At 35.7% G+C, this 11553-nt stretch overlaps 1 non-coding gene across 1 annotated transcript; it reads right to left on the reverse strand.

Moving 5' to 3' along the window:
- Window positions 1-3031: 3031 nt before the first annotated feature.
- Window positions 3032-9154, reverse strand: LOC103700842 (uncharacterized). The gene is made up of 6 exons (XR_005512500.3): window positions 9017-9154; window positions 8626-8815; window positions 7628-7758; window positions 6097-6194; window positions 4981-5589; window positions 3032-3867 (listed from the first exon to the last, which is right to left on the reverse strand). It is a non-coding gene; the product is annotated as an uncharacterized LOC103700842 (transcript).
- Window positions 9155-11553: the final 2399 nt, after the last annotated feature.

Here is an 11553-nt window from a genome sequence, read left to right on the forward strand (position 1 = left end):
AAGAGAGAAGCTTTTAGCAGAACGTCGTATGGTGGATACCATTAAAATTCCCGAGGTTTACAGATTTGCATCATGAAGGCCTATTGACTATGGACAGAGAGATCAACTATGGAATCTAAATTAAAACATTATAGCTTATCATTGCCCATGCTGCAGAGGGCTTTCAAGATATACCTGTTATTTATTTGTTCATAAACCTAAAAATGAAATGCTTGTAGACCAGTAATATTTGCTAGAATTATAACTCCTTGCTTACCGCAACAAATCTTTTTAACCCCTTTGATTTTTCTGACCAGATTCTTTCTTCATATCCTTCTCTATATATCGATTTAGCAATTTGCTGCTCTGCAGATTGATCAGCGATCCCATAAGGCCTAATTAACTCATCCATCATAATCTGAACACAAACATGATGCACTTAGAACTTCATGGGAAGTTGCAAGGAACTTGGTCAGCCCATGTTTCACTGCTGCAGTTTCTTTCTTCATTGGTGCAGTTGTTCCAGCAGATAAACGCAGGATTCCTATGAGTACGGTCCAAAAATTGTAGAGCAATGGCGTTGTCGTTGTTAATTGTTATTCTCAAGTAAATAACTTAGACAATATGAAATAGTTTGAATTGTTTTTATTTGTAATCTCCGCGACGGAATTTAAGCGACCTGTATCTCTTTCTGCATTTTGTTGATTTAAAGAGAGGATTTTTCACATAGGTGTCTATTTTAATTTCATTTTACTAAAATATATCACATCTTTTTCCTATGTTAGAAATTATCTTTTTGAACTTTTCTGGAGCATTATACTCTCAACCCTCAAATCAGTGCACGAAAATCTCTGCAAAAATCTCTGTTATCATAAAACAAACTCCCGTATTAGGACTCCATCCTGGAAGTTGACTTCAATATATCATGATTTTGAACTTATTCCTTTCTGAACGTGACACGACACTACACTTCGACTTTATTGTATTACATCAATGAAACTTCGACTTTATTGTATTACATCAATGAAAGTGTATATATATATATATATATATATATATATATATATATATATATATATATATATGAGCCTCCAGTGTAGTCCTGAATCCCGAATCCTCTTCTCGTTTCTTTCATTTCTTTGTTTCTTTCTCTTAAAATGCAGGTGCACTGCACATGCTAGGGAAACATGATGGTTAATATGCTTGTATTGAACGTGAGCGCAACTTGATACACATGGAAATCATCTTTATAATAGTCATGAGGACGAAAAAATAAAAATTTGATAAGGCTCAAAAAGAGTTGCATTTTATGAATTGGGGTTTATTTCAACATTCATACCTCTCTACCTAATAACTAGAGCTTCCGAGGTTGGTTCTTGAACGACGTATCTAAGTATTTAACCCTAGATAATTATAGTGTAAGTCTCTATTTTAGATTTGATGAAGAGAATATTGGTCATCCTGACCTCGGGTTGTTCTGATCTCCTTGACCTCAGTCTTGACCGAGGTGAATGAACTCAATATTGGCCGACGAACTATTCTAGTTAGTCCGACCTTGGAGTAACGCTAGAGATCATTGAGAGAGTTGCAATTATGGTATTGGCAATGATCGATCGAACTTGGCCATAAACACATAATCAACATCGTAGAGAGTTGTTACCATTCATTAAGCAAATAAAGCTAGCTATCGCTATGCAATTATTACGCTTTCCGATGAATAAAGTAACAAACACTCACCCCATCCTATATATAGAGGTGACCGGAGGACTCTGACATAAGCATTCTCAAGCTCTATCTTTCTCTAGAACTCTTCTGCTCTCTCTCTCTCTCTCTTTCTCCCGTTGTTGCTTTAGATCTCTGTTAACTTAAGCATTGAAGGGTCTCATGTCTGAAACTTTCCAGCAAGTGAACTTTTTTGCAAATCATGCTAGCGTTCTAAAGCGACAGTATTAAGTTATCGGCATCCTAATGCTACTCCTTAGTGTACCTCGAATGGTGATTGAACTCAACTCGAATCATAACAGCAACAAGTCTGAAAAATGCATTTCTAAACATGAAAATAAAATATTTTTTTCTTGCAAAACCATCGCATTAAAATAAAAAAATCATACTTGCTATATATTTGTCATTTGAACCAAGAATAAATTGAAGGATAATTTTCAAAACAAACTCAATATTTGTGCACTTGTTAAGCTTAATCCTTACCCCCAACTACGAACTCAGAGTACTCAATTTTTTATTTGTGCCGTTACCTCTCTACAGTATCTATTTCGGTCGCAATATTGCAATCGCTATTCCAATTCCATGGCGAATAGGGATTACCGAATAAAATTCAACACTCCGTGCATCACATTAATCTCTGAATCTCAGGCAGGAGAGGGTGAAAAACATCAAAGGGCATGAACACGGTCATACCCTGCTTGAGATAAAATTGCAGTTGCAAGTCTATTGCCATCCAAAACGTCTCCCAACCTCCACATCGCCCAAACTACTACAATCCATTTTGAAGGACGCACGGCCAAAATCAGGCCTCTATCAAGACAAGCGACAAGAGAAGGGAGCTCTACTAAAGTAGGAGTGAAAATGGATTAGATAATTTCTGTTCAAATTCGTTTTGGTATCCAAAACTATCCGAATATAGATAAACATTTAAGCATCCGACTAATATCTGTATCTATATCCATAAAAAAAAAATGAATATAAATATAGATAGATAACTATCTTATCCGTATTCAAATATCCGGTTCTATTTATAATTTTATTTAATTTTATATAACACTCGTAAACTTTAATAAAAATAAATAATCATATTAATATGCTATTAATTTGATTTACTATTTACCTAATAATATCTTTAATTCAGTAGTCATAAAATTTAATCATTTTTATATTTATATCTACATTTTTTGTATCAAATTTACATCCGTATTCATTTAAAATACATATAAATATAAATTTTTGCAACCGATTAACATACATATTTATATTTATATTCATCAAATAAAATAAATATAGAAATGGATATAGATATACTAGTGCTCAATCTTTATCCAATCCAATTTCAGTCCTAGGTGGCTGTGTCACCTAACAAGCGCCGGATGAGCAAAGAAAGGTAAGTGGGTGGCAGCAGCCATCTGTGGCACGTACCAGACTGCAGTAAATAGTTCGTGATTGAAGCCTGAAACAATAAGAGAACGGGATAAATGTAAATTGAAATGATTTTTTCCATTTTTCGGCAGCCAATAATCAAAATAATTGTCAAAAGAAACAACCGATTTTCTGGATGAATACATCGCATAAGGATCCAACCTTTTCTACTCCCATCAAAGATATTTTGATTACAAGGCTTCACCGGAGAATACTTGCGAAGCAGTTCCAGATCCCAGATTAATCCTCACTATGGCTTCCAATGAAAAAGGCCAGCTTTCTCCCTCATGCATTCTCCAAGGAGAGTTCATCCGATGCATCCATTGCCACTGAGCATGGGTACAGCACACAACAATATCATTTGCAACAGCGGATAACTCAGCAGAAACTAACCAGACGGTTAGGGGGAAGAAATGATAGGATAATTAGATCATATGGATCTCTCTCATCTGCTGCCTTCTGCAACCGGACCAGCGATCTTGAAGGAATGTTGCCCCTACCATCCTTGTTGCTACCCACAGACCCATCATCATTCACAGAATCCGGATCTGTAAGGGGAGGGTTGTCAACCAAGAGCACAGAATCCATTGCTCGTGGTAGTCTAAGGGGAACATCAACCCTAGTCCTAGGAGCTTCATTGCTTTCTGGCATGGGGGATGGAAAAGGTTCGGATGGAATGAGCTGAATTGTTGACTTGCGCCATTTCTTCCTCCGGCTTTGCTGAGACACATTTTTATGAACCTAAACAATAGCAGTTTGAGTTAGCATGTCCGTGCTTACTATCTAAAAAAGGGTATCTGACATTGATAGCATTCAGCACATGTAACAATGTTTATGCATAATAGAAGGCTGCATGACTTGCATGAAATAAATCAACTTCAGCAATTTGAGGATACAACATAATCAATAAAACTTCTAGTATTAAATCACAAATTTTGCATCTAAGCCAATACTTCATCAACAATAGTCATTTTCATCAGCTAGAGATCAAATGCTACATATCACCGAAGCAAATAAATCTTCATTATCAACACTTCAAACTAAGCCCAGGTTTTGGGAATCAATTTATCCCAAGAATTTTATATTTTCATGACTAATAGCAATGGCAAGATGATCTATTATCATCTCTGACGAAAAACATAGGCTTCTGCATTTTGTTGATTGAAATAGTATCCTAAATTACTATCCTGATGTTTGCACATAACTGAGATGTTTACATTGAAAATGGAAAACTATGATTGCTTGAACGCCCATTAAAGAGTTAATAAAGTACCAGGGTTTTTATACAGTAAAAATTTATTGCAGGGTTTTGTGAAGGGGTTTGACTCTTGACTACTACTACAGAAACAATTCAGATATACCAGAGAAAAATTCAAATTCTCGGCCATTGAATGTTCACACACCCTTGTACTAGTGCTTGCATCTTTCTGATAGGTACATATGTTTATATACACTCATACACTCTTGATAAAAAAGAAAACTTTATAAAATAATTAAATTTCCAGTCATACATGCAGATTTTTTCAAAAATTTTATATAATAAATAATAATGTTGTTTGGAAAGTAATGACTTGGTACTCTGAAAAGCAAACATCAAACCCCATAAAAATTCATGTTGAAATATATTAGTTCAGTAGTTAAGCAAAAGTATTTATGGAAAAGCCTACAAAGAAGATGCAAAGTGTTGCTTTAAACTAAGAGAGCAAGAATATTACAGCGGCCTAATTATTTGCAGGCTGATAATAGAATATACTTCAGTACAATCAATCAGGCAGTGCTGCTGTTTTGATGTTCTCAATGCAGGAATAAAGATGAGTATTGAATACTGGATCCTGGAAACAAAATAAGACATACCACGGTATTCGCAATATCAGACGGGGGCTTTCTTGGCTGCATATCTTGATTTTATTTGGCTAACCACTCGCTCAGAGCACTCTGAAGCAGCATGGCTCCATTAGAAACCAGTCCTCTGCTCTTCTTATCAAGATGATTTAATGAAGAATGACTTCCATCATTCTCTGTTCCGTCTGCAAGGTATGCTTCTTCCAACTCATTCTTAACGACACCACCTTCTCTGTTACTGCATCTTGAAGGTATGCACCCACAAGAAGTGGTGCATGGACTACCAGCAGCTCGGCATTCGCATTTCTTAGTTTTACAGAATGAGATCTGTGAACAAGAGCAACACTGATCCAACCTATTCTTTTAAACTTTAGGTTTTCCATCCTCTCTAGATATATCTGATTTCGAATTTTCCAGAGAATGAGCATCTTTCAAGTGGAACTTCTTTTTTCGAGCTGCTTTAGAACACTTTTTCACCATCTTCTTTCCAGATTCTACCCAATCTTCATCACCCAAGTCAGATTCAAATTCATCTGACTCCTCAGTATCAGATATGTCCATGTCGTCCAACAAATCTAGAGTATTACTAGCTCGGTTGAACAACTGGGAAGTTTGTGGACCCTATACCAAATTGATACTTATTAGACATGAATGATATTGTTCAGAAAACAACTATGAGTGAAAATTTGCAATTTTAGCTTACTTATAAAAAAAAAATTGCAACTGCATGATCACAAGAGATCCTCTAAGTGAGAACGGATCACATGTAAATAAGCCTCATACAACAGTATATATCATGTTATGACCAGGCATTCGAGACACATTGTCACGAAATAAATCTAGACAGCAGGATCTCTAAAACAGTGCATATAAATAGATCCTAAGTTTTTTTTCCATCACGAGTGCATATAGAACCAGAAACAATATAACATTTATGACCAAAAACTTTAATTAAAAGTAGAATCATGAAACCACAACTGCTGAATAGAGGAATATACATTCCAAGAAAATATAAACAAGTTGATGGTAGCAGGTAGATTACAAAATTAAGCAAAAAGTGAACAGAGATTAAATAATACCACCCCACAAGGTGCACATGATGAAAGGCAATATGCATAAGCCAGATACCTTGCACAGAGCATAGGCATGCCCATCTTCTCCAGAGCCAGATATGGGCCCCAAAAACTTCCAGCAGATCCCTTAGAATTTCTATTCGAAGAAGATTTCTATTTAAATTAAAATAAATTACATAATCAGACAAGGAAAAGAATTGATAAAAGATACGGTAATGAAACAGAGTCACGGCAATGTCAACAAAAAAATGAAAGTCAATCAAAAGCTAAGATAAAAAAAGAAGATAGCGTAGCATAAGCGAGAAAACTGACACATACCTGAAGACAGGTTATGATAAAAACAACAAAGGAAGAAACTCTATGAATCAGAATATTGCACAATATCAGGGCCATTACCATATTGCATGAATGAAAATTTTGAAGCAGATGGAAGGTAAGACCACAAGCATATGAGTAAAATAAACAAATAAGAGAGACTAGCAGAAGCCACGACAGAAGAAAAAGTGAGGAATAGCAACTGATATGGCTTTGACATGTGCCATGAGGGATTAACAAACAGTAATTATTTGGTCTGACTAAAAGCTATTCTAGTGATGAAGATTTACATTCAATTTTTCAATTTAGCCAAAGGTAAAAAGGAGAGTTCTAATTCAAGAGTCAAGACACCCCTCACACAAATCAGAAGCATAGACTCACTTTAATTGCATCCTTAACCCCTGCCAAGACACGACCAAATGGTAGCATAAAGCTATAAAAGCTCGAACTAATTTTTTCATATTGTATGTGTTGCCTTACACAACATATCTTATATCTTGCACCATGCAATTACAGTCATAACCTTGGAGATGAGTACAAATGACATTATTTACAGGACGCACATGATATGCAAAAAGTTGACCAGATACCTCCATTCATTTGATCTCACATTATTTACTGAGGGCAATGTATTTCATTTTACTTCTAGACTATGTGAGATAATTCATAATGCCAACCTGATGATCGATTTAAGGCTCATTAATATGGGATGGCGATTGACGTGAAAGTATTATGATTATGGCTTGAATGGAGTTAATTCCTTCTAAAGTCTTGAGTTAAGGAAAGACCTCTTTTGAAAATTAAACTGTGAAAGCAGTCATCTCTCATCTGATTGTAAGCAGTTCATTCATGCCAACAGATGACTGACTATAGAATCTCGATTTCTGCAAGGGATTTTCTCAGTCGTTTCATGTGACCGCAAGCAACTCTAATGCTAGAAAGAGTTTATTAAATCATTGATCCAGTCAAAGGTGAAACAACGTATTCTAGTTCAACAAGTGAGACACCTGTAGTGAATATGAAATAGAAATGAAGAAATCAAAACAAATCTCAGAAATTTGAGACCACAATTATGATGCCATCGGTCATAAAATCTAGAATGAACTTACAAAGAGAAAGTAGTTTCCATATTCATGGACTGCATTAGAAATTTTAGTAGTAACATAAGGAAATGCCAACTTGGAGACAGTTGAAACATATTGATTTTCCGATAAGCTAAATCACCAAATTTTTTTTTTTTTGGGGGGGGGGGGGGGGGTGCGTGAGTTAACCTGCTGGTTTTGCTTATGCAGTTCCACAATTTGTGCTTCCAACTGTTTTTCCAGGTTATTAAGTCTAACCACCTTTTCCCTTAGCTTACTCCTTCTCTCTGCTATTCACCCCTTTATCCCAAAATTGGCACCTAAAAAGGAATAAAGTGAAAGAGCTGTTAAGTTGCAGCAACTTGCCAGATATACAAGCGTTGTGGTGGTTCTTTGTCACTTAAAGATGCTATAAGTATTTGTTTTCATTAGTATATATAAAATCTGTTTACATAGATGATAGATCAACATATAGAAATCCATATTTCCATTCCACTTGTTTATTAAGTCAAGGAAAACACAGTCAACTGCAATGCGAGAACCAATTTGGAAAAGAAAGGATATGTAAACTTAACACATGCCTCAAAATGCAGAAAATGTTACAGAAAACTACAAAATAGACCATTGAAAATAGATAAACTTTCATATATAGATTTTTGGCACTGTCAGTACCACAAAGAGAACTTTATCAAACAAGATAACTACCATAAACTAGAGAAAAAATTTCATAAAGGTCAGAATAAGCAAATCATTGAACTCCACCTAATTAACAAGGTTTCTAAATTAATATAAACGAGTTAATCCCATGTTCAGGAAAACCTACAATTCCAAAATCCTTCTCAGGAGCACATTGCAGTTTTTCAGGTTGAGGTCCCACTGGCAATGGCCAAGACCTCAACTTCTCAAAAAAAATTCTTTTTTTTGAGGCAGAACATAACCAAGAGCCATCAGAAACAAAAGAAATAGCATTGCTTAGAGCAAAAATTCCATAAAGGGTCCAAAAAGGAAACTAGAAAAAAAAAGGCTTGAAAAACCAATCAGTGAAACTTCAAGAAACGTCTGAGATTAAAATAAGTCTTACAAAACAAAGAACTTCTCATGTATTATACCAAAATGATTCAGGTAGCCAAACATAAAAGAAGAGGGGAAAAGAAAAAAGATAAACGTTACACAAGAGCAATACAAACCTGAGGCTCCCCAGGAACAACGGTGACACAATCAGTGCACCCCATGAGGAGCTCCGTGGTGATCAAAGGCCGGATGTTAACGGCAACCTTGACGCATTCCTTCTCTGATGCCTTCGCCTCATCCGAGCTCTCCATCAGTAGCTCTCAACGCAAGATCACAGGGCAAGAAACCTCAAGAAGCTTCGAAACCCTAAAAATCCAAACACAAAAGCTTAGGATTTCTTGAAATCAGATCCGAAACCGCCAAGAACCAAGAATTTTCCAACAAGGGACACCAAAACCTCAAATTGTGACGGACAATCAAGAAAAGAAACAGCGAACGGAAGGAAAGATCGGGTAACGGCGACATCGGACCGGAAACGATCGAAGAGGGGCGAGTGGAAGATGTTACCTTCGAGAAATCTGGGGAGAAAGAGAAAAACTAAGGCTAGGGTTTTCTTTCTTTCGTTCCTCGCCGTCTCTTTTCGCCCGTCTCTTTTCGGCGGACGTGGAGATCGGAGGTGGCGAAAGAGAGAGAAGCCAGAGAACAGCACAGGCGAACGGGTGAGAGCCCGCTAACGATTTGAAAATGGTGGGGTGGGGGTCACGTGACCAGGGAGGCCTTGGGTCGCGAATCTAAGAGGCTTGCACGTGAGATCCTTGGCTGTACTTATTTCAGATAATAGTAAATGACTATAATACCCTTTCCAGGGATTCTATTTCCTTCGAAGCCGGGGTTCTCCGCCGTTGCGGATTCGAATTTAAATAAGTGAAATGACTCATATACCCTTATATATATATATATATATATGTGTGTATATGTCCATTAATCAAATGCAAAAAATGGTCTAGTAAACTTCACTTACACTTTAATCAAATGCAGTATGTGACACCATATTTAATCTCTAGGATATTAATCCAAATTAGGAGTGAGATAACTATGGGAGGTAAGATTTTGAGTTCAAATTGTAGAGTCACGGATCATCAATTCTGACCTAAGGCTATATCAGGTCATTCTGTTATTGATGTGATATTACTATGTGAATAAAGCACAAACCCAACCTTTTCTAGATCAACTTTCTTCCTCTATTTTCACTGTTGGGGTTTGATTTAGATTATTTGACTCAAGTTTTAAATGGGTTGAATTCAGGTTATGTGGAGTCCAGCCAAAATTTTACAATCAGTTCATCGCTCATTTTTAAATTTCTTGTCTGAATTAGATTTTCTTTTATGATAAATTCACTGCAATTTTAGAGTTGTGAAATATGTTGGTAATCCTGAATATTAATAGTTAGGTTGGGGGCTTTGTTGTTTGCTTTTACATAAATTTAGAGCTCCATGAAATCCAGATGGATTAGGTAAATTGGACGAGTTGAGTTAAAACGGATGGAACTAGCTATGAGATTTGGATGAAAACTAGTAAAACAAGTTATATGTAAATTCATAAAATCTAGAATTTAGAAATTGCCATGATAAGTTTGATAAAAATAAAATATCAATGCAGATTTTTGCATTTTCTTCATATTTGATATGAAAAATCAACCCATCACTTTACTCCTCGTTAACAAAAAAAAAAAATCCTTTATTCTTGCCAAACCTAGCTCCACCTTACCAACTTAAATGTCTCTAAAAAGCTCCTAGACATTTATTATACAATTCTATAAGAAAATTTTATTCTTTTGGATTCATAAATCATCTTTTTTGATTTATTCTTATGACAACACCTTACTAATTTATGATATACTCCAATTTTGTCGATAAATGAACCTCCACGCTGACCCTTCTCCTCGGCTCGAAGCATAAGAAAACCTATTTTATTTCAAAGTTCTAAATGTTAGAATAGCCTTAGACAAAAGAAGAGATAAAGTGTCATTCAATTCCAAGTATCAGAAAAGCCCTCAATAGTACGTAGCTCAAGGGGTAAAGCAAGAATCTTATCTATTTGCTAGGATCACTGTGATATGAATAATTAACTTCAAAATATAATGACTTAAGATTTTTAGGTTTGGACCAGATACATCAATCTCTTCTGGCCTTAAAACTCTCCATCCCTTAATAAGTGGCAATAGGTTACTGTGCTAATGCGTTTGAGCTCTAGAGTCATGCCTGATAAGCTTTTTGATTGCCAATGTCACATTCACCGTTGGGACCCTGATATCAACTCATTATTACATCATTAAGAAATAATGAATTATTTTCTGCTTCTTGAAAGCCAACTATTTCCATCCACCAGTCATAATCCATATGAAGACTAGGCGATTTTTTTTTTAAGATTAAGTGATTTTCGACATATGACATTTAAACTTTGCCTAAATCCTCCGATTTTGAGAAAATTCTAGTATCTTTTGCTTCTTTATGTTTTTGGTCTTTAAAGCCCCTTGCTCCCTTCTATGTTAGGCTCTCAGCATAAAATACAATTGATATCCATGAAGTGCGAATAGTATAAATATAGCCTCCCACTATCTTTCGTAAGCCCAGATCCTACCCTTGTATAACCACAAACTCAGATCTTGACGAGAAAAAACGAAGAAGCTTCCAAGAAGAATTTTCTCTAGTATTTTCTCTTGAAGGAGACATGTCAAAATACTACCAATGCTAGACGAAAATCAAATATTACAAAACTAGAAAGCAAGATCAGCTATAGACGTCCATAAAGTAGATCTTATATAATTCGCCACATACGTTGCCATTCAATCAGCAGCGCTATTCATCTCTCTATAAATATGCAAAATCTCAAAAAATCGTAAAGATTATAATAATTTCCATATAAAGTAGAATGACACTTACACTCTGAATGAGTCGATCAGAAATTCATCAGATAACTATTATAAAGTCACATTCTAAACAAATCTATAAAGCCTGTAACATATGTACATTATAATTGAGACCCTCTCATGCTGCTCTCAACTCAGCCCTCTAACCGTAGTATCAAAAACTGTAACACCAATT

Source organism: Phoenix dactylifera, chromosome 11, assembly GCF_051530095.1.
Source record: "Phoenix dactylifera cultivar Ajwa chromosome 11, Ajwa_hap1_PhDact_Kaust_v1.1, whole genome shotgun sequence".
Classification (NCBI taxonomy): domain Eukaryota; kingdom Viridiplantae; phylum Streptophyta; class Magnoliopsida; order Arecales; family Arecaceae; genus Phoenix; species Phoenix dactylifera.